This window comes from Stenella coeruleoalba, assembly GCF_951394435.1.
Source record: "Stenella coeruleoalba genome assembly, chromosome: 18".
Classification (NCBI taxonomy): Eukaryota; Metazoa; Chordata; class Mammalia; order Artiodactyla; family Delphinidae; genus Stenella; species Stenella coeruleoalba.
Window position 1 is genome coordinate 8,182,032 of NC_137164.1, and position 22,246 is coordinate 8,204,277.

At 43.3% G+C, this 22,246-nt stretch overlaps 1 protein-coding gene across 1 annotated transcript in view; it reads left to right on the forward strand.

Annotated features, from left to right (window-relative positions):
* Nucleotides 1-549: 549 nt before the first annotated feature.
* Nucleotides 550-22,246, forward strand: part of FRY (FRY microtubule binding protein) — a 425,215-nt gene continuing 403,518 nt past the window's right edge. The window contains exon 1 of the mRNA XM_079902875.1: nt 550-1,155. The gene's annotated coding sequence lies outside the window, so the exon portion shown is untranslated. The remainder of the gene's footprint in view (nt 1,156-22,246) is intronic.

Sequence of the window (22,246 nt, forward strand, 5' to 3'; positions counted from 1 at the left end):
TTTGCAACAAGCTCTTATGGAGGCAGCAGCAACCTGGGCAAGGAGAGTGGCCCTGCCAAGGTCCTCCTCCGGGAACTACACTCAGCATCGCAGCATCAATCTGCCATAGTTTTGAACTGTGTCTGTGAGCATCTGTGCTTTATCTCCATTTATTTTGTGCATGCGTTAGCAAGATGTGCCCCAAGGTAATTGATTCTGTGCTTTATGCCGTTTTGGCTTATGAAAGGCTTCATAGGAACACTCTACTTTGGGTAGCAGGGAAAACCTGTACCACAATTTCACTTAAGGTGTACAATGCAGTGGTTTTTAGTATATTCAGAATTGTGCATCCATCACCACTAACAAATTGAGGAACAGTCTCATCACCCCCAAAGAAACCCCAACCTATTAGCAGTCACTCCCCATCCCCCCTTCCCCGCCCCCTAGCAACCACTAATCTACTTTCTGTCTCTATGGATTCTTAATTTCTTGTTACACTGTGTACATAGCTCAGTTATTAGGACGCATCTCTGCATGACTGAGAAATAAAAGCTGAAGCAGCTTCGATTTAATACAGAAGTACAAAATCAATCTCCTTGCTCTGTGACCTTGGGTAAGTTGTTGAACTGGATTTAATCTCCACATAAAATGAAGTTTGGACGGTGTGTGAGGGCACCTTCAGGTTAAAAAAAAAAAAGCAGAAACAAAACAAAAAAACCCTCTGTCTATAATTCCGAGACTCCACCCTAGGTAGCCTTTTCTGGGCGCCCAGCCCGGGACCCCACCCTTCGCTGCGCCCCTGGAAGGAACTGGCTGCCGCGCGCGCCCCCAGCGCGGGAGGGGCGCGGCGATGGGGGCGGAGCCAGCGACTCCGCAGCCAATCCGGGCGGCGGCGCGTCCCGGGGGCCGCGGCTCGCCCGGCGCGCAGGGGGCGGGGCTCCGCTTGACAGTGGCGGTCGCCGGGCAGCTGAGCCGGGGCGCAGCGAGCACAGCGCGGCGCAGGGAGCTCGAGCGGCGCAGGCGGCGGCGGCGGCGGCGGGTCCCAGCCCGCTCCGGCTCTTGGCGCAGCGGAGTAGCCTCCCGCGGGGGCGGCGGCGGCGGCGGCGGCGGCAGCGGCGGCGTTCGGGCGATGCTGCGGGTCTCCTTGGGTGTCGGTGTCCTGACCTCTTCCTAAAGGTACTCGGCTGGGCTCGCCCCGTCGCCTCGGGCGTCGCAGCGCCGGGAAGTGGCTTTGCAAAGCCCTGGGCTACAGCGGGCGGGCGGTGGGCTGGGGCGCGGGCTGGGCGGGGCTGGGCGGGGCTGCGCTGTCTGGGCCGCTTTCCCTGCGAGGAAGAGGGTGGCGGCTGAGGGAAGCGGGCTGGAGGAGGAGGGCTGTCTCCGGGCAGCAGCTGGTGGCTTTGCCATCCTCCATCCTCCTGCCCCCATGTGGTTTGAAAGAGGTTTTGTTCCAGGAGAAAGTTTGATGCTGAGACGAGAGGAGCCGGACTCGGGGGTCCCTGAGGCGCGCCCCATTAGAGAGAGACAGGTCACCCTGGCCAGGGACGCCCGTGACCTGAATGTAGGCATGCAGGAACGCAGGCCACTTTTTGGCCCGAGCAGCATTCCAGACGCAGGCTCTTCCCTGAGGACATTCCTCTGCGGGAATCCCCCTGGGGGAGGGGACTTTCCGGAGACTGGGCACTCAGAGCGCCCGTACTGTGGCTTTTGCCGTAGGTAGTTGTCTCCCTTACCTTCTAATTAAAGGTCCCTAAACAATGTGTCCAAGGTACCGATGATTCTTCTGTCAAATCTTGAATATTTTCTTGATGCTACATGTTTTCCCAGAGTGCTGGGGTGGAGCACGTGAAAGAGAGTAGCAGTTGTGGCCCAGCTCTTAGGGTGAGAGGTGGGAAGAAAGAATACAGGACCCACGTACCAACTTGAAGATGGGAGAAAGTTTTGACCTTCAAAAAAAGATGGATTAGGTGTGGATGATTTGCTTTACAAAACTTCCTCGAATGCAGAGAGATAAAGTTAGTGTTGAGTTTCACACATGATTGTAGAAACACATCTGTCATAAAGTAGCTCAGAGTAGAGGTGGACATGTGGATGTCCTATAGACTTGAAATGAGCAGATCTCAACGAGTGAGTGTTGAATTCTGTTTAATTCTAATCAGTCTGATACCTTTCTGATCACATGTGTGGATTCTCACAGGTACTTTCTTTTTTTGTATAAAAATTTGTTTATTTTATTTATTTTTATTTTTGGCTGCATTGGGTCTTAGTTGCTGCGCGCGGGCTTTCGCTAGTTGTGGCGAGTGGGGGCTACTCTTCGTTGCAGTGCGCGGGCTTCTCGTTGCGGTGGCTTCTCTTGTCGTGGAGCACGGGCTCTAGGCGCGCAGGCTTCAGTAGTTGTGGCACTCGGGCTCAGTAGTTGTGGCTCGCGGGCTCTAGAGTGCAGGCTCAGTAGTTGTGACACACGGGCTTAGTTGCTCCGCGGCATGTGGGATCTTCCCAGACCAGGGCTCAAACCCGTGTCCCCTGCATTGGCAGGCGGATTCTTAACCATTGCACCACCAGGGAAGCCCAGGGTACTTTATTTCTTATCAAAAATATTCATACCATAAGACAACTTGATAATGCCAACTTTTGTACCCTGGAGACAGCCTTAGCCAAGGACATCAACCCCTTGCTCAGGTCCATGTGATTTATCCCCATGCCAGGTCCCATCACTTCTGTGAGAACATTTACATATTAAAGGGAAGGAAACCTCCTTGGCCAATGGTGACACAGTACATCGAGCACATACTACGTACCAGATATAGTACTAAGTATTTTATATATAACTTTAATTCTCACAGTCACCCTGACGAGTTATTACTACTTCCCCTATTTTAAGGTTTAAAGAGTTTTGCAATTTTCCCAAGATTACTTGTCAAATGATAGTGGTGGGATTTGACCCTGGATGTGTGTGACTCCCTGCCCATGCTCTTTTCCACTATCCTATGCTGTCTCCCAGCCCCTCTTGAGAGAGCGTTGCCCATGTTATGATATAGCAGGAAATCCAGATATGGCAACATGTACTGCATCTCCCAGCCTCCTAGATCAGACTCCTTCGTAGAGTATCTTCTCCCTCTGGGAACCCACCACTGTGTGCCTGTGCCCCGCAGGTATTCCCTCCACCCAAGGGTGACATCTGGGACTCCGTAGACTCTTCCCGCCACACCCGCAATCCCCAGGATGGAAATCAGATGGAAATCTCCAGACATACAAACTCCTTGCCCTTCCAGATAACTTGGTTCCAAGTGTTTCCATCACTGGCACTTAAGGAGCAGTCTGTCCCCTCTCAGCCGTTCAAGTCTATTTTAAGTGTGCACGTATAAGTGCCCCCCACCAGCTGGCAGCAGCATATCCCCTGCAGCGCTCACACTGGCACACTCATCCTCCTGTACCAGCTGTCAGAGAATTCCTGACACAGCCCTGTCTACTTGCAACGAAAGACTGAAACAAGGTCACTGGGGAAGGTGGTGTGAGTCCAGAGAATCCCTGGATTCTCCTCTACTGACCAGAAAGGAAATTCACTGAGGACCCTAGGAGCAGGAAGCAGGCCTTCTCCAGAGTGCAAAATGCCATTTGTGTGGTGTAGCCTGTTGTCAGCACTGTTGAAGATACGTATTCACCATATAGAAACGCTTTTGCCAGTTATACTGGTGATGGATGTGGCCACACACCTATTTCTGATTTGATTACTCACTTTTACACTGAGGCAGTTGTCACTTGGCTGAAGGGTATGGAAACCTTGTGTCACAGTTGTGACAGTAAGCTTGAAGCTGTGCCTAAAAAAATTTATTATTATAATCTACAACCACTGTTTTATCATTTCTCTTCCCAAGCGGGGTGTGTATGTGTGTGTACTCTCTCCCTTTGTATAGTCTTCAACTCTCTCTGGTTGCAAAATGATGCAGTACTAAGGCTAAAAAGAAAGAAATGCCTTTTGGAGCTGTGACCATATGCTGCCTGGAGGCATATCCCCGTAGTTGGCATTTTACTCACGTTAATCTAGTGCTAAGCATCGCAAGGTCCCGTGTGCATGCTTTGGGATTTCACATGGGCTCTCCTGTCTAATTATTTTACTCCACCCCTGCAGCGTGGTGAGGTTTTAGTTTAGAAGACAGCCCTGGCACCTCCCCTCTGATATCTCTAAATGGCCAAGAACTGGAGCAGCGCTAATTAAAGTTGGGAAAGTAGAACATGAGGTTTACTCATTGTCACTCTTGCACCAGAATGGAAAATGTCCCCAAAACATACAAAAACTATACCAAATTATTGACATGGTACAGTTTGCCTGAAGTTGGGTGCATGCAAATGCCTTACTAACCTAAAAGTGTCCAGTATCAACAAACTTCCACTCTGCATTCTATTCTAGTTTTAAAACTTCTCATTAACTAGCAATCCATCTTTATTTCTGTATTTCATCAGATTGAAAATGTCAGCTGTAAGACATAGCATGATTTTTGTTATACAGGAAGAAAGAGAAAATACTGCCGATTGTATTACGACATGCCACTTTACCAGTGGTCTTCCATGACACTGCATGCATCTGTCACGCTAGCATCTCATTGCTTTCAAGATTCCTTCATCTCTTCCATGGATTTTGGTACTTTTTCCTGCTGGTACCTTCAGTAGCATTGCTTATGGTATGATAGGCCATCGGCTTGTATGTCTCACTTACAAACTGTAACAGATTCCTCTTTTGTGTTTTTCTTCAGTCTGGTAAAGCATTTGGATTTTGCTTTGCAAGGTAATGTGGAAATGCCAAACAAAGACAAATGTTTCCTCTAGTAATGTAACGTTCAGGCCCCACTGCTCTGTTTGTTTGCCTTGGTGCACACACAGTAACATCTTTAAGTGCCAAATCATAGTGTAACCTTTTTGAAAACCATTTAAATGGCAGTTTACCAGAACACGTGCAGTGCTAAGGATGCCCCTAACTTAGTGGAAGTGATGACAAAATGAATAGCGATGACCAAGTTTATGCAAATGCAGGGAAATGACAATTGTGCGGTGACTGCTGCCAACTTGTCAGCCGTTTTAAGACACCATCAGTATTAAGACACATCCTGATTTCAGAGATATTAAAGTGTGAGGAAAAAATGAACCTTATCAATGAAATATGTTAATCTGTGCCCACTCAGTTTTGTGAACTCTAACCTGCCTACCACCTTGCATGTATTCATTCATTCATAGAGTCATTCATTTTGTTAAACTCCAAGCTCCAAGAGGGCAAGGACTTCTTCTGTCTTGTTCTCTGCCGTATGCCAACCACTTAGGATTGTTCTGACACATAGTTAAGCTGCTCAATAAATATCCGTAGAACGAGTGAATGAATATCCCCTTCGGAAGACATGGAGACACGTAAGGCAGCTCACGGCTCTCCTGCCGGTTAGGAAACATATTCTTAAAATGAAGACATTGACAGAAATGCCAAACACAGAGAAAGAATACAGGCCAACATTAAGTCCTTTTTTTCTATTTACAAAGCCCAATACAAAATATTTCATGCCGTTGCAGAACTAGTTTCTGGTAGAAGAAATTCCAGTGTAGCTTTTATTGATCTTTGACCACTGAAGGAATTTATAACAACTTACATCTTGGTTCTTTTGTATGATCCAAAATCATTAATTGCTTGAATTTTATGCTTCATTCATTTTCATGTACTTGTCCTGTTATAGATGTAACACGTACCAGGTGACAGGTAAATACCTTTTCCTTCAGTAGGCTCCTCTGAAACAGAAACTCAGTGCTGGTGACCTTGTCTGGATGTACATCCCCAAGAAAATATATGTCTACTTAAAGGCCGCGCCTTACAGTCTGCTTTTTAACCCCTCAAAGAGGCCGTCTTTATATTTTGACATTTGGCAAAGAAAAAGACAAAGGAAAAAAAGAAAGGGAAAGAAAAGAGAGAGAGAGAAAGGAAAGAAGAAAGGGAGGAAGGAAGGAAGGAAGGAAAGAGAAAACCTTGATGGGCAAGGCAGACCTGCATCTGCTGGTGCCCCTGCTTCCTTATTGCTCCTGGTCAAGCAGAATGCACGTCTAGGCCAGGGCCAGGGAGCTGGATGAAGATGCCAGCAGGAGGGATGGCAGAGAAGTTGACGTAGCAGCAAAATCTCTGGAGCTGTCCTGAGGACTGAAGTGAATTAGCACTGTCCCAATCACCCCAGGTCTATGAACGTAATAGCTGGACTTGCAAAGACACACCCAGATTCCAGTCCAGGGAAATGTGGGACCTTTGAAACACATCTAACAAACCAGTGTCACTCCTGAGTTCCTCAGATTCATTTAGTCTGCTTGTTCGGGGAGAGGATAAGTGCTGTGAGCAGAGGCTGGTTACCCCTCCTCCACAAACAGGTGTGGCAGTGTGGCGTGGCAGTGGAGGCTGTGAAGGGACTTGGCACATAGGCCAGAGCTGGCTCTTTCACACAGGAAAAAATAATAATTAATTAAATCGTTTTGGTTACATACTTAAAGAGCTTACATACAATTTTATTAAGTATTGTTAATATGGGCCAGACAAAAGACAAGAAAAAAAAAGGCTTAACACTTGTTTTTACTGAGCAAAGAAGGTAGAATGAAACAAACAAACAAAACCAAAATAATCTTAGCTGCCAATTCTATGATTCTGTGATTCTCTGGGATGTTTTAGCGGTACCCAGGATTTGTTTTAATCAGGTGTGGTGAGACATGCAGACATGGAAATGACTGTCATAGTGGAAGAATTTTATTATACTCACAGCCTGCTGGAAGCAGGAGCCTTGGTATATCACGCAGTGGGGGTAGAGGGGAGAGGAAAATGTGGACAAGAGTCTTTATTGTGGTTCCACTGGAAGGAACGGAAAAGGCGCAGTAAGCAGGTTTGGGATTAGCTAAGAATTTCAGAGGCTCTGCCACAGTGGGGCTGTTCCCAGTAGGCTGATGCCTGGCCCTGAGGAGACAAGGGCAGGTGGAGAGTGGCCCGAGGTGTGAGAGCCAATAAGTAGGCGGTTTGCATATGGAAAGGCTTGCGGGAAGGCAAGTTGATTATCTCTAGGCATTGGCTTACCCTGGGAGGAGCAGTCCCTCCAGGGTTCTCCAGGCCCCAAGATGTCAAAAGATCAGGATACAGAAAATAAAAGGCATGGTGAGTACAAGGGGATTTTTTAAAATAGTCAGTTAATGAATTAGGCCCAGGTGCAGCCATTGTGCGGAAGCGCCTTGCTGAGGATCTGACACGTGGTACTCATCCAGGAAACATTCATTAAACCTGAGTCCTGGTGCCAGATGGTCCGACCATGCTCACGGTCAGTCTCTGCTGGATGGATACTGTGGTCAGGCGTGCACTGTTCATCTTCAGAAAAAGAAAAAAAATGAGAAACTCTACGCTGCGTAGAGGATCCCCAGAGGAAAGATGAATCACCCAGGACGAAGAGGAGGAAAAACACGGAAGTCTCTAAAGACATAAATGAACTCTTAAGCAAATACATCTTCAGCTTTAAGATCTTAAAATCTCTCCGATAATTGAATGTTTGGGGTAACTCCTTATCCACCGTGGATGTGGAATGTCAGTAAAAGTCAGGAAGCATGAAAGTTACAGGCAATTTTGTAAAAGGTTGTTTCTCAGAGTAAAATCGGAGTTGGGAAGGGAACTGTGCGCTGCAAATGGTGTGCTCAGGGGTAGGCTTCTAAGGGTGAGTCACTCAAAATAGCACGAAACATACTTTTCTTCTCAACCGCACGTCAGTATTGATCAGACAAGCGGATGAGTTACACACGCATGAAAGCACGGTACTGGGGAGGGTTACTGGAAGGCAATTAACAGGACGTGTGGGGAAACAAGTCTAGGCATAGAATGTTTAAAGCCTCCTGTTTAACAAGTGTCTGCTTTGAGGGCACTGATGAAGGATGGCCACGTGTGGGCTGGGCCTGGGGTTAGACTCAAGGCATTACTCTTAAGGATGGATGGCAGGGGTGCTTGAGGGTGGGCGTGTCTGGACTCCCAGTGAAGTAATTGAGTTGTTCCTCTGTTCAGCCTCGGGACTCTTCTTCACGTGGTTGGTTAATGGTTATAACGTCTTCAAAGTCCTATGACTTTTCCTTCAAATCTTGACCATGCACGTTAAGAGACTATAATGAAAACATAAACAGGAGGGCAATCTAATCATCTAAGAAGGGTAATTCCTTCTCCATGAAAACTCTGCGATCGTCCTCTGCGTACAGGTCCTCCTAGTTTGTGACTTTGCACACATCTCTTTTGTGTTCGTGTAGGAGCTTATCTGTGTTGATGGAAATTGCAGAAATGTTTTCACTGGAACACAGCTGCTCTCCCTTTGTGTTTCCACACTGATGTCATAACTCTTTAATTAAACTAGCAATGGTAGCCTAAACTGGCCAGTGAAAGCATTTCTGCCCGGCTATGTTGCTCAGGATGGTCTTTGGATTTATCCACACCAGTGACGCATTATCTCTTAACCTCACGTACATTTTATAATCCAGGCTTTTATGGCCTTTTCACCTCTGATTTGCTACATGAATTAGGCCCATGTAAAAATGGAGTATTCAGTCAAATGAGATAATATGCAGAAACATTTGAATTGTCCAAGAAATGTAACGAACAATTACATCAACCTGTATCTTGCTTTCAGGTATTTCTCACTCATCAGTGAGTCCTTTGCTTCCTGGAGCTCTTTCTCTGTGTTGATACTTATAAGTGAAATCCCATATGGGAGGGTGAGGGGAGGGCGGCAGCCTTCCTGGAGCTGTTCTAGGTATTTGCATTCTATTTTAACTTTAACCTTTATGAATTTGAATTGCTCTCTTTTGGGGGTGGAGTGGAAAGAGGCATACCGTTGCTTATCTCTTCAGCCCTGGAGCCTTGAAAACTGCCTGCAAATGGCAGGGGCTTAATAACTACTTGCTGAATTTAAAAATATCCTTTGACTGGTTGACACAGGAATTCCCATCCTTCTTTGGCTCAAAGACTTATGAATAAAAGCCTCACCAAATACCTTATAATTTGATAGTTGAATCATCTGGAATAAGGAATCAAGAACATCAAAACTGAAATTTTAACAAATGGAAGACATGACGATAACCTTGTCTTAAATTTAAAAATCTATTACAAATGATCATTATTAAAATTCTCTGATGTTGGATTGAAAGCTAGGCAGATTAAAAATAATAGTATAGAAATTACAGATTTTGATTTAGATTAGTGAACTTAATTTAACACATACAAATAAGCAATGCAGCTTTTGAAGAAAGGATCAATTACTTAATCAAGCTTGCTGGAACAATAGAATAACAGTTTGAAGAGAAAACAGTAAGAAAAAGAATAACTTATATTTTGGTCATAACCAAATATTGTGATAAATTTCCTATAAGCCATAGTGTTATATGTTGGAGAAAAAAAAGAAATACCATAATGATGGATACATGTCATTATAAATTTGTCCAAACCCACAGAATGTACAACACCATGAGTGAACCGTAATGTAAACAATGGACTTTGGGTGATGATGATGTGTCAATGTAGGTTCATCAGTTGTAACAAATGTACCACCTGGTGGAGGATGTTGATAATGACGGAAGCTGTGCGTGTGTGGGGCAGCGGGTATATGGGACATTTCTGTACCTTCCCCTCAATTTTGCTGTGAACCTAAAATTGCTCTAAAAAATAAAGTCTTAATGAAAAAGAAAAAGAGGGGAAGGAAGGGAGGGAGGGAGGGAGGGAGGGAAAGAGAACAAAGTAATGTTTTTATCCTAAGTCTGAAGTCAGTGAAGATTTTTCTGAATATTCTTGTCATCTTACAAAAGAAGATGCATTGGAATACAGAAAACTGATCATCATTTCAATAATGAAATATAATAAGACAATTCTAAAAGGCAGAATGGCAGAATGAGAAAGTACGTAGCTAGTGAGAACTTATCTAAAATACCTAAGGGGTTGACATGAATATGGAATGTGTGTCATGATCTCATATTCCAGGGGTTGAGGAGAGGAGCAGACATTTTGGACATTGATGTACAAATGTTAGATCATCACATGATAGGCCCAGAGCATGAAACACACACATTGATTGCCACCATTTAAAGGTGTAGTCAGTCTGTGCTTTGACAAAGATCAAAAGTAATTTGGGAAGTTGGAATCCTATATCCACTGACTGCTTGTTCATTTGTTGCACTCATAAACCAAAAATAACAGTCACCATCCTTGAAACACCACTGGAGAAGATAAGTCATAGGGGCTTTATTCAGAAACCACTTGAGACAGAATTACATATCAGGATTTTCTTCTCTTACTTGTTTTTCCAGATGATAGAAACAAATTTGACAAAAGACTGCAGTTTGGACACTTGGAGATGCTAGTAGCACATTAGACAGTGTCTCTACCTTAGTTGTTTCTCTTAAAAACACACTTACCTGAAACAGTAGTTCAGGTTGTGAAACCTGGTCCCAATCCTCATAAAATGTTCACTTCAGCGTTGTTTTCCTTATTTCTCTGGGAAGTGGAGGTGGAAACTCTGTCTCTATGAGTGTTGCATGTGGCTGGAGAATGACCTTTTGGACCATCGAAAGGATCAAAATAGAGGTTGGGAGGCCCCTGGAGCTGTGGCTACATTATATCCGGTGTGTCTGGGGGATGGAAAGAGCTTTGACTCAGGCTGACCTGGGCTTGCCATCCCCTCGTCATGGAATGAGAAGTGCATCAGTGCCAGTTGAAGGTGGCTCTGTGGCTTGTACGGAGCTAAAGGCTCTCCGTCCTCTCCTTATGCCATTTAATCCCCATACAGCCCCCGGGGCAGTTGACCCTGTTACTATCTCTCTTTTACAGATGAGGAAACTGAACAACAAAGAGGTTAGGTATTTTGCCCTGTGTCACCCTGATAGCAAGTGAAGAAGCTGAGAGAAGAACCCAGAGTGTCTGACCCCAGAATTATGCATTTAAGCACCGACATTATGCTCTCATGGGGTGTGCTGAACATCCCTCAAATTTAGCTTCCGCCTCTGTAAGATGGGGCCGTTCATCTCTACTGGGCAAGTTTGTTGTGGGTTTGCAAGAGAATATGTATGTATAAAGTATCAGGCACCCTAATGGCCTGATCAGAGTGGTTGGTTGCCTGTTGCTACTGCTGACTTTGTTGCTGTGGAAAATGGCTGAATAACAGTCTCATCAAAGTCCCAGGTATTTTCTTTGTCTCTCAGATTTAGCCCAGTCACGTCCATTGCCATGGCAACCACTCCATCCTAGCCATTCACCATTGCACATCTACAGTAGCTTCTTTACTGACCTCGGTTAAGTCCAGTCTAGAAGCCTCTCTTCTCCACCTGGACCGATCTTGTCTTCCTTACACAGAGTGACTGGATGAGCGGGAAGCAGAAGTGGAAGAGGAAGCACTTTAAAAGGGAGGGGCCAGAGCAGCGCTATTCCCTGTGGGAACCTCCACCCCCTCAGCAAAACACTAGAATTAAATCCACCAAAAATAAAACAGGAGGAAAGTTTTCACTCAACACTCTGGTGCCCAAAACTGGGGAATTATCATCTTGATTTGCTATCCTTTGAGCCCTGGATCAGTTGTCTTCTCCTTCCCACACATCCAGTCACTCTGTGTAAGGAAGAAAAGATCGGTCCTGGGGGAGAAGAGAGTGTTCTAGACATGAGAAATGGGGTAGCCAAAATTTGGTTGCCACTAGTACCGCTAGTGTACTCTTGAAGCCATAACTATATAGAAAGAGTACATTTAATTACGAGTTCCATGACCTTAAACATTCTTGTAAATATATTGTAGCCAGTGAAACCTATGTTGTATTCCTCCAGACCTTTCCTTAAGGAGATCCTGGGGCATCCGTAGAAGTTTTTAGAAGTCAGTTGTGAAATTACTTTTTTATTCTCACGGGTTCAATACCATGGGTACATGATACCTCATTAATACATTTTAATGTGTTTAAAATACATTAAATACATTTTAATATTAATGTGTGTTAAAATATGTTTCATTAGGCAAGTAATATATGTTCAACGTGGAAGATTTTAAAGATTTAATTAAGCAAATAGGAGAAAATAAAAACCGTCCATAATCACACCTCCAAAATAGAATCAATTTGCATTTTTGCATGTTTCCTCCCAGATTTCTTTTTTTCATGTATAGCTATATTGTATACAAGATGGAATCATTTAATATACTGTTTTATAAGCTGCTTTTCCACATAGCACAACTTACCCCGAATATCTCTCCATGGCAGTAAACCATTACACAGATTTTTAGACAAAAAGTCATCAAACCTTGGTCCTTGTGTTTCGAGACACTAGAGAAGCCTCCACTTAGCCCCAAGGCTGAGGACTTTGTCCATCTCTATACAAAACACACTCTCTGCCTTGTGGAGTTTTTAAGGCCCCAGGCGGTTTCCCTTGCGAAGCGGGAGGAGAGGTCTGCATCTGGACTCCTAGCTCTGCCCGGTACTCTTGTCATCATGAGCCGCCTACTGTTTATCTACTGAGAGGTCTCAGTGTCATCCTGGTGGCTCTGACACAGAACTGCAAATGAGCTTTTTCTGCCTTGCCTCTTCTGATGGATAAACGTCAGGAGACACACAACACTGCCAACTGGCCTCTTAAAACCAAGACCATCTGCCGTTCAGAATGCTGACATCCTCCCCATCTTATAATTTCCATTTCTATAGCTGGCTCTCAATTGCTGCTTCCCCTGGGAGCCAAGATCCAAAGATAATTAAAACCCACAGATAAGAACCAAACTTCATGATAGTTTAAATCTCCTTCTCGTCCATCTTTCGACTAGAGCTGCTCACAAGTGGACTGATTTGAGTTTCTCCTCCTTTTATTTCCCCTGATTAGCCCCTGATTCAGAGCCTAATGAGCAATGGGGTAGCCAAAATTTGGTTGCCAGACAGGCAACCAGCCTGTCTTTATGATCCTGCAGTTTGAGCGTATCAGTCTCTGAAACCTCCCATGACTTCACTGTGAAGAGTACTAAGCAAGATATTTCATACCAGTAGAATCAGACACTTACTATGCCTTCGTGGTTCTCTATCCAGACGTTTTACCCAGGAACATATAAAGTGCCTTTTGCTACCTAGATTTTCCAAAAGCCTATCAGAGCTCTTCAAATAAGTTCTAAGTAATTGATATTCCTTTTTTTTTAACACTATCTTGATCTCCTCTTTCCTCAGTCTGCCATCTTACCTCCATCCTCCTGCCAAAAAAAAAAAAAATCTCTCTATACACACACACACATCTGTGTGTATTTATATGTATATTTATATACAGACATAATACACACAAATACACATTTTAAAAAATGAATCAGAGTCACCATTCTCTAGCCGCAGATATTTTTATTCTTTTACCTTCTCCACCGAGGAACACGGAGCCTCGAAATCACTGGGCACCCAGTGCGCCCCCGTGCATGTGGCATCCTTTCCTCCCTGGCCAGCGCGGGCAGCTGCTTCAACCGTCTGGTCCTCTCTCCCCCAACTTCAAGCCTCCTGTCAGCACTGTCAGATCTCTTCTCCCCCTTCTTTCCTTCTGGACAATGCCCTGACATTTTTGTCCTCTCAGGGAGGACGTATGATGTATCTGAAAGAACAAACTTGGAGACCACGGTATTTTCTGCCACCATCACAGCTGTTAAAGTTTCCTGAAGCAGCACTACCTATTTAACAGATTTTTGGGTTTTGGTCTTTGTTTTTTCTTAAAGGAAGCCATTCCATGCTTTGGCTCTCATGGCACTCCCGCGGCGAGTTGGTTGTAACTGGAAGAAAGGGTTACGGCCTTCTGGTTACGTCACAGATGCTGAGAAGGGCCATTTTGATTGAGGCACAGCCCAGCACTTAGTTCTGAGATTTCTCCCCATCTTGTGGTATGAGTGGCTTATTCCTCAGCAGTCGTAGTGATTCAGGCCCTGTGGGACCACTCCAGCCTATTTGAATAAGCTGTCGATAACATTAAAAGCCTTCCCAGACACTGACGTTTACCAGCACTTACAGGCCAGTGCAAATGGGATGAGTGGCTTTTGGATGTTTTCGGTTTCTCCTCGGTGTTTGTTAAACTGTTAAGGTATTTATCAGAAATGGCCATTGGACACAAACACATTCTAGTTTGTGCTTTTAATTGTAATTTTGCTGAAACTGTTGGACTCGATTTCTTGTTGGATCATGTCCTTAGCCCCGGAAAGGAATCCTGGAAGTGTTGAAAAGAAATTCTGTGTGAATTACCCCTATTTAGTAGAAGACCAGTCAGAGCTGGCACAGTCTCCTAAGCTTTCAGCCAAAACTGAGTGTGAGGAATGCCAATTAGGAGACGGGGAGAGGGGCCCAGATCTGTGCCCCCCTCCGCACCGCTCCCCTCCTATCCCACCCGACACAGCGCCCCAGGCTCACCGACCAGCGAGGTGCCAAGCCAGCTGGACCCCAGACTAGAAAACAAGGAACACGATTCAAAGCTATCAAGGGACCTGGGGAGATGGCCATGGCAGGATTGATTTCATTTGCATCCTGGATGAGATTCAGGACGTTGATGACTTCTCCCTAGAAATTTGTGTTTCACACAAATCGTGAATTATGTAGGTATTCTTTCCTTTTATTATTATTATTATTATTTTGGAGTCCATAGCTTTGATCAAGTTCTTAGATCTTAGAGGAACCCATGGCTAAAAAGTGTTTAAGGACCGTGGTTCTAATTTTCCTCTCCCGTTTAAAATAGCCTCCCCTTTGCTGACTCTAAGCTTTATTCAAGTTGTCCTAGAAGGGAAGAAGTTTGAGGTGTTCTAAACCTCTAAGTTCAAAGCTTGAGGTGTTCTAAACCTCCAAGTTCAGCTACTGGGGTTAGGGGGCCGTTTAAACCCAAACCCTCACCTTCCTGAGCACCCAGGGAGTCCAAGAAATCACAGAACCAGAGGGAGGCTGCTCAGAATCGGAGAGAGGCTTAGCAGTGTGTGTGTGGGAGGTGATACTGTCCACTCCCAACGTGGTCTGAGGGCTGTGGGAAGATGCTGGACTGCGTAGCAGAACTGGGCAAAGTGGCTGCCAGTTTGGCTCTGTGAACGAACCTTTATTATTTTGGCTCAAGTGGGCATAAATTCCCACAACTTTGGCTATAGCCCCAAACGGCTGCAAGTCCAAATACACCTGCAGGATTCTAAATTCTAAAATATACCCTACTAAGAGTAATTTAAAAGTATATGGGGGCCTTCCCTGGTGGCACAGTGATTAAGAATCCTCCTAACAATGCAGGGGACACGGGTTCGATCCCTGGTCTGGGAAGATCCCACATGCCACGGAGCAACTAAACCCGCGAGCCACAGCTACTGAGCCTGCGCACTGCTACTACTGAAGCCCACGCGCCTATAGCCCGTGCTCCGCAACAAGAGAAGCCACTGCAATGAGAAGCCTGCGCACGGCAACGAAGAATAGCCCCAGCTCATTGCAACCACAGAAAGCCCGCGCGTAGCAACGAAGACCCAACACAGCCAAGAATAAATAAATAAATTTATAATAAATAAATAAATAAATAAAAGTATATGATCTTTTTGGCTCATAAGTATAGTGAGAATTGATTATAGTTATTTTGTTTTCCACTAGGGATATAATTTCCTCATGAGTATTGCTATTGGTCAATATGGAAAGAATGGGTGCTTGAATGACGTATATAAATTAAACAGAGTCTCCTTTTTATGATGACTGATCTGGGACTTCCCTGGTGGTCCAGTGGTTAGGACTTCACCTTCCAATGCAGGGGGTGGAGGACCTTCCTGGTCCGGGAGCTAGGGTCCCATATGCCTTGTGGCTAAAAAACCAAGACAAAACAGAAGCAATATTGTAACAAATTCAATAAAGACTAAAAATGGCCCACATCAAAAAAATCTTTAAAAAAAAAAAGAATGATCTGAAATGACACAAATAAGAATGAAATCAAGTCATAATCAAGTCCTTTTCATATGCAATTAGGTTTTGAGAGTTTAAGGACCATCCTTTATTGTCACACACTGTGATGAATTGGCCAAATATACATACAGGAAAAAGAAATAAAGCTATGAATTTTTTATTTTTAAAAGTTTTCAGGCTTCCCTGGTGGCACAGTGGTTAAGAATCCACCTGCCAGTGCAGGGGACACAGGTTCAATCCCTGGTCCAGGAAGATCCCTCATGTCACGGAGCAACTAAGCCTGCGTGCTACAACTACTGAGCCCACACCACAACTACTGAAGCCCACGCACCTAGAGCCCATGCTCTGCAACAAGAGAAGCCACTGCAATGAGAAGTCCACGCACCACAATGAAGAGTAGTCCCCGCTCTCCGCAGCTAGAGAAAGCCCGTGCACAGCAATGAAGACCCAATGCAGCCAAAAAAAAAAAAAAAAGTTTTCTATTAATGTCTTCATATCAACATTATTATCAGTATTGTAGACAAGGCTCAACCTTATTTTATTTTATTTTATTTTTTATTTTTTTCTGGTACGCGGGCCTCTCACTGTTGTGGCCTCTCCCGTTGCGGAGCAGAGGCTCCGGACGCTCAGGCTCAGCGGCCATGGCTCACGGGCCCAGCCGCTCCGCGGCACTTGGGATCCTCCCGGACCGGGGCACGAACCCGTGTCCCCCGCATCGGCAGGCGGACTCTCAACCACTGCGCCACCAGGGAAGCCCTCAACCTTATTTTAAAGGGGAGATTCTAAGTAACTTTTATTTTGCACTATCTGATTGGCTAAATTCCCTCCTGCTAATCATTTTTTTTTTTTAAGATTTAGTTTTATTTTATTTTTGACTGTGTTGGGTCTTCGTTGCTGTGTGCGGGCTTTCCTAGTTGTGGCGAGCAGGGTCTACTCCATTGAGGTGCAAGGGCTTCTCATTGCGGTGGCTTCTCTTGTAGCAGAGCACAGGCTCTAGGTGCACGGGCTTCAGTAGTTGTGGCACACGGGCTCAGTAGTTGTGGCTCGTGGGCTCTAGAGCTCAGGCTCAGTAGTTGTGGTGCACGGGTTTAGTTGGTCTGCAGCATGTAGGATCTTCCTGGACCAGGGCTCGAACCCGTGTCCCCTGCATTGGCAGGTGGATTCTCAACCACTGAGCCACCAGGGAAGACCCAGGCTTGACAACATTTAGTTCAGGGGAATGATGCTTATTGGTTTTAATTATTCTCAAAATGGATTTGGGTTAAAGAATAGTTTCTTAGTTCATTATTATAACATTGGTAAAATTATAAAATATATCTTGCAATTTAAAACTTTTGAGCTCTTTAGAAACTGCAAGTGTAAAGCCCCTTATCCAGCTTCATGTGAAGTCAGTCTACCAACTGTACCTTGACCCAAAGTTTTGGCTTAATTTATGTTGTACATGTTGTAGTGTAAATAACATGAATCATAAAATAATGCAAATAATAAGGACCTAAGGGAAAATAAAATGGGAGTTTTGAAGAGCTCACATCACTATGCGTGTCAGTGTAACTTTTTAGTAAGTACAGAGAGATCTAAATATATTTAGAGTTGTGTTTCTCCCATATTTAAGTTATTGGCCACACACTAAATGGCTTGATGAATTGGTTTCTGTGTATATATCCCTACAAAAAGAATCTTTTCTAGTACATGCTTAACAATCAAAAAGAGTAATTTTTATTTATTTTCAATTAATTCTTTTGTGGAATGGAGACAGTATCTCCGTATTTCATATACCTCTTCCAATATATATTTATTTCACGATGCTTTTTTCAGCATTGCAAGTGGACACCTTTAGACCGTAGATGTACACATCTACAGTTTGCTTGCTTTGAACTTCTGTATAGTTGTTCTGGCAGGGGATGTAAATAGCATAATTAGATGCTGTGTAATTAGATGGAAACATATTTCAGTTAGATAGAAAAATCTGGTTACCACAGCAGCTTCTCCTTTTGTCCTAGAGCAGCATTTAATTTTTTTTTCCCTTTTCAGTTCCCGACTAGAGTTGTTTACAGTTTTTTTTTCTTCACAAATGCCGGGTCACCTGGAGATACGGCAGTTGATCAACAAAACTGATTACTGTGCAGGTGTAAACCAGAAAGTTTAGGTCCCCAAACCATCCTGGACCAGAAGAAGTATTTCGTTTTCTCCACTAATGAACTTCACAGGATAGTTCTAAACCGTCCCTTTACATCTTAGGTTTGAAAATTAGAGCCTCATCGTAATGCCATTTAGCTGGTCCAGATGGGAGCCTGTGTAATCTAGGTAAGCTACTGAGATGAAGTGAAAACTCAATAGGTCAGAGAAAGAACATGAGTTGTGTGACCGCCCCAGCATCATCATTATTGGTCAGGGAAAGGCACTTAGGCACCGGAGTTCACTTTATCTGCTCTACTGATGGGGGATGATAATTTCATCGCATATGACTTTTGATGAGAATGCCTTAGTGAGATCGGCAGCGAGGGGGAGATGAATCTCAGAGAACGATTTTCGAGTGTGTGTATGTATGTTTAAGTAGCATCCTAGTGATTCTGAAAATCACCTAAGGAAGATGTAATCAGCCAGACCATACTGGCTTATCAACATCCGGCCATGTTTCTGCATTTCTAATTTGATTACCTGGAAACTAGTATCATTAAACTAAAAGACATTGCGCTGTATGTCTTGAGAGAGAGAGAGAAAAAAAAAGACAGATTAATGATACTTCAGGAAATGCTCTGACTCTACCCAGGAAATGAACTCTTCTCACTAATTTTGCATTCCAGCCTAAAACAGCCCTGTCCATGCTCTATAATTAGAAATATAATAAATAGTCAGATCGCGGCACTAGGCAAAATGTCAGATTTATTTTCTTCGCTCCCACATGTACTATATTTGTTTGGTTTAGTGTCTTCTTGGTCAAGGAAGAAATTTTATTTACATATTAGTGTCAGAAAATATAAAAGTGATTCACCAAATTTACCATTTGGGGTATACTCTATTTTTATATAATACTAATTAACCATGTTTTGAAACATAAGGTACAGGAAAAGCTTCCCTGTAGTATTTATATTGTAACTTTTCAGCTCACAGAAGTGTGTTGCATTTTGAACCCATATGACCAGTAAATACCTCTATCCTAAATGTCTGGAAGGAAGGTGCCCAGTGTGATTTTCTGTGCACGAAAATGTGTCTCAAGACACGAACATGAGGATTACAGGGCTTTAGAGTGCTGTAAAGTTAGTTTTCTGTTTAGACCTACATCATGTCGTAAGGTATTTGGAAATTAACTGGTGCAAAATAATATACCGTTTACTAGAAATAATTTTAAAGGCCCATAGCCTTATAATCCCTTCTAAATAATCTTTATTAGGTATGTTCCCACAAGCATACTGTGGCCTGGTACATGAATTTGATATTACAGTGTTGCAGACAACCGCTTTCTCAGACTTTACAATGGATCAAAGACAATCTTTATGCTGATTGATAGGTAATTCTGGAAGAGTGTCGGTTTCCCTGGATCTCAAGGGCCTCACTCTCAGAAGCTGCTCCCATCCTAGGCTCCACTCACCTCCCCACTAGCACCCACCAGGTAGGCCCGGAAATCGTATGATTAGACCAGAGATGTAAGGTGGGTGCTGCTTGTTGCTTGAGGGAGGTGGAGGTGATACAAGAAAATCGCAAGACCACGGAATAGAGGAGATGAACATAAGAGAAACAAGGAACCAACTAAACTATGGAAAATTGAGTACTCAATTGTGTGAAGTTCAAAGTTGTTTTCTTAGAGAACCAATCAAGAGGAAATAGGGTTAACCCTTAAGCAGGGTTGATTTGTTAGACATAAGGAAAGCCAAGCTTCCCTGGTGGGTTTGATATGACGTAGGACCGGAGCTTGGTACCTTTTAGTAATGACTCGTGGTTTTAAGGGCTGCAGCGTATGGGTTGACATTCCTGAGCACCCTAATCATATACTTGACGCTGTGGCAATTTAGAAAAGGCTGTTTGGCATCAGTGGAGAAGCTGCACTTCATCTGAGGTGAAGATGAGTTACCTATATATATAATGGGTGACCTCTTGACAAAAAACTACATGATAAGCAAAAAGTTTGGTCTGTAATCTCCTAGAGGTGTTATGGGGAAGGGAGAGAGAGAAACTAGCTCGTTTGCATGTCGTCCTGCCCAGAAAAACTTTTGCTGATTGAAGCTCTATTTTTTTTTTTAACTGTGGATAGAGCACTTAACATGAGAGCTACCCTTTTAACAAAAGTTTAAGTGTATGGCCCAGTATTGTTGACTATAGGTACAGGGTTATACAGGAGATCTCTAGAACTTATTTATCTTTCTTAACTGAACCTTTATGTCAGTTGACTAGTAACTTCCCATTTCTTTCACCTCCAGCTCCTGGCAACCACCATTCTACTCTTTGATTCTAGGAATTTGACTATTTTAGATATCTCATGTATGTGTAATCATGCAGTATTTATTCTTCTGTGATTGGCTTATTTCATTTAGCATGATGTCCTCAAGGTTCAACCATGTTGTCACATATTGCAGAATTCCTTTCTTTTTTTAAAGGTTAATGGTATTCCACTGTCTGTATCTACTGCATTTTCTTTATTCATTCATCTGTCAAGGGACACTTAGGTTGTTTCCACATTTGGCTATTGTGAGTAGTGATGCAACGAACAAGGGAGTGCTAATATCTCTTCAAGATTCTGATTTCAATTACTTCGGATAAATACCCAGAAATGGCATTGCTGGATCATATGGTAGTTTTACGTTTAATTTTTTAGAAAGCTGCATACTGTTCTCCATAGCAGTTGTACCATTTTGCATTCCTACCAACAGAATGCAAGGGTTCCAATTTCTCCACATTCTTGCCAACACTTGTTGTCTCTTGTTTTGTTTTGTTTTGTTTTTAATATAATAACCATCCTGACAGGCGTAAAGTGATGTCTCACTGTGGTTTTGATCTGCATTTCCCTGATGATTAGTGACATTGAACATTTTTCATATATCTCTTGGCCATCAGTATGTCTTCTTTGGAAACATGCCTGTTTAAGTCTTTAGCCCATTTTTAAAGAGTTGTAGGAGTTCCTAATATATTTTGAAGATTAACTCCTTGTCAGATGTATGGTTTGCAAATATTTTCTCCCATTCCATAAGTTGCCTTTTTATTCTGTTGATTGTTTCCTTTGCTGTGAAGAAGATTTTCGGTTTGATCTTAGGGGAAAAGCTTTCAGTTTTTCACCATTAAGTATAATGTTTCCTGTGGGCTTTTCATAATTAGTCTTTATTATGTTGAAGTACTTTCCTTCTATTTCTAGTTTGCTTAGAATTTTTATCATGAAAAGCTGTTAGATTTTGTCAGAGGCTTTTTCTGTATTTATTGAGGTGATCTATGATTTTTATTCTTTATTCTGGTAATATGGTATCTCACATTAATTGATTTTCATGTACTGCAACATCCTTCCATCCTAAGGATAAATCTCACTTGGTTGTGGTGTACAATCCTTCTGATGTGCTGTTGCCTTCAGTTTGCTAGTATTTTGATGAGGAACTTTGCATCTGTATTCATCAGAGATATTGGCTATAGTTTTCTTTTCTGGTGGTGTCTTTATCTGGTTTTGGTATCGCGTTAATGCTGGCCTCATGAAATGTTTGGAAGTGTTCACTCCTCTTCCATTTTCTGAAAGAGTTTGAGAAGGATTGGCACTAATTCTTCTTTAATTGTTTGGTGTTATTCACCATGAAGCCATGTGTTTCTCTGGTTTTCTCTTTTGGGAGATTTTGATTACTGATTCAATTGCTATACTAATTATAGGTCTGTTCAGACTTTCTATTTCTTCATGATTTAGTCTTGGTAGGCTGTATGTTTCTAGGAATTTATCCATTTCTTCTAGGTTATCCAGTTTGTTGGTGTATAGTTGTTCATAGTGGTCTCTTACGATCCTTTTTATTTCTGTAGTGTCAGTTGTAATGACTCCTCTTTCATTTCTGATTTTATCTGAGTCTTCTTTTTATCTTAGTCTAACTAGGTATTTGTCTATTTTGCTTATCTTTGAAAAAACTAACTGGAAAATTCACAAGTATGTGGAAATTAAACAGCATGCTCTTGAACAACCATTAGGTCAAACAAGAAATCAAAAAAGACATTAGAAGATACCTCAAGGACTTCCCTGGTGGCACAGTGGTTAAGAATCCATCTGCCAATGCAAGGTACATGGGTTTGAGCCCTGGTCCAGGAAGATCCCACATGCTGTGGAGCAACTAAGCCTGTGCACCACAACTACTGAGCCTCCACTCTAGAGCCTGCAAGCCACAACTACTGAGCCCAC